Source organism: Dromiciops gliroides, chromosome 1, assembly GCF_019393635.1.
Source record: "Dromiciops gliroides isolate mDroGli1 chromosome 1, mDroGli1.pri, whole genome shotgun sequence".
NCBI lineage: Eukaryota > Metazoa > Chordata > Mammalia > Microbiotheria > Microbiotheriidae > Dromiciops > Dromiciops gliroides.
The window spans coordinates 280,663,583-280,665,589 of NC_057861.1; the positions used below are offsets into that span (position 1 = coordinate 280,663,583).

The 2,007-nt window shown below is 49.6% G+C and overlaps 1 pseudogene; it reads left to right on the plus strand.

Moving 5' to 3' along the window:
- Positions 1 to 535: 535 nt before the first annotated feature.
- On the plus strand, positions 536 to 1,760 carry LOC122736992 (annotated as a pseudogene).
- The last annotated feature ends 247 nt before the right edge of the window (positions 1,761 to 2,007 follow it).

The window sequence follows — 2,007 nt, forward strand, 5'->3', positions numbered from 1 at the left end:
GCCTGCATGTATATATTGACTGAAAAGGATGCCAGTTTTCAATGTGGTTCTTCAGACATATTAAAGCAAAATTCCAAAAGAGCTGGTAAACTGCCACGTGACCATTTCTTCTTTTAAAAGTTTTTCTGTGTTTAGGAAAGGATTATTCAATAATTAATAAACACTTTAATATATATATATGTGTGTGTGTGTGTGTGTGTGTGTAAATGCTATTAATAAATCCTTCAGCAATCCTTTGTGTATGTATGTATGTATGTATATATACGCACATATACACATTATGAAACAAAGAGAAAAAAGAAGCAAAGACGGATGTAAGTCAGAAAAATATCTTAGCCTGTCCCCAGCAGTGCAGGACCACAAGGTGGGAGGCGAAAAAGGGGAGGGACCTTGGGATCGGAGGAGTTGAGGTTCTGGGAGCCTGGAGAGGGAGACACCACCAGCCCACTGCTCTGAAGGCCTGGAGGTCACCCCTTGGACCCAGGTCCAGTCTTCCTCCATTCCCTCCCCTCCCCCCACCCTGGTCCTGGGAGCCATGGGTAGCTTGAGGCAACGTTTCCAGAGGTTCCTGGAGCAGAAAAAAGATGTCCTGGGGAAACTGGAGGAAATCTCCAGTATCAAAAAGTACTACCTGGCTACAGGTACCATTGCCTTCCTGGCCTTCTATCTCCTATTTGGCTGTGGTGCCTCCCTACTCTGCAATCTCATCAGATTCATCTACCTAGCATATGACCCCATCAAGGCCATTGAAAGTCCAAACAAAGATGATGGTACCATCTGGCTAACCTAGTAGTAGTAGCAGGATGTAGTAGTCGAGGATGACCATGGATCAGCACCTTGAAGAGCCACAGGCCACAGTGTGGCTGTGCAGTCTGATACGGGAGCCACAGCTCCTGAGTGACTTATAACCGGTAACTGCTGCATCCCGTGTTGTATCTACCCCATGAGGAGTAGCTGGAGTGTCCTCTCCAGGGTGCTGGCCTGGGCAGATCAATATGGAAAACAAACTGTTGCCCATGCAGCAGGTTTTCCCTCTCTGTGACATTGGTGGATCCAAAGGAGAGGCAGAGCCAATACAGTTTGGCACCAGTGCTGCCGCAGGAGTTGCCAGAAGGATGTGATGTCCAACATCCAACTGCCTAAGGGACTCTGACTCCTGATTTTTCCTCAGGGTTAACTCCCGAAGCCTTTCCCATATATGGGTATAGCCACAAGGCAGAGGAGGTTTAAAATCAGGGTTTCCTTCCCCTAGGCAGGTTGCCTGCCCAAAGCAACTGGTTTTAAGGTGCCAGTAACTCACCTTTGCCCCTTCTCCTGTTAGTGGAAACAGTTCCACCATGAGAAGACCAGGAGTTGGGCTTTGGTTGTCAGAGGTTATTTAAGACACATGCCATTGGAGCATTTTATAGAGAGTGGGACCTTATCCCCACTCCCACCCCGGCATGACAAACCCTTGGCTAACCTACTGGGTGGTATATGGCATTTTGGGCCTGGCTGAGTTTTTCTCTGACATCTTCCTTTTCTGGTTCCCCTTCTACTATGCAGGGAAGTGGGCCTTTTTGCTGTGATGCACGCTTGCAGTGGCCGGTAATGGCTTACAGATGCCGTACCATCGCCTGATCTGCCCCATCTTCCTGAGGCGCCAGGATTTCATAGACAGCCTAGTGACTGACCTGAGCGGACGAGCCCTGGACACGGCAGCCAATTTGACCCAGGAAACAACCAAGGCAGGCATGACTCACCTACAGAAGAATAAGTGAAGAGTTCACTCTTGAGCCAGAAGCTTTGAATGACTGGACACTCTCCTCCCAGGCCCCTCAGCATCAGGGACCATGGCCCCTAGTTCTGACCCACATCTAAGCAGCTGACCCCTCCAAGCTGCAGCTCCCCCAACTCTACCCTTGGGCTTTAGGGAATTAGAGAAGTCTCCTCAGGTTGGGATGGGAGGTGGGCATGGCGGGACCTCTGCCCATGTAGGTTCCACCAGCACCAGCTCAAGACTGCCTC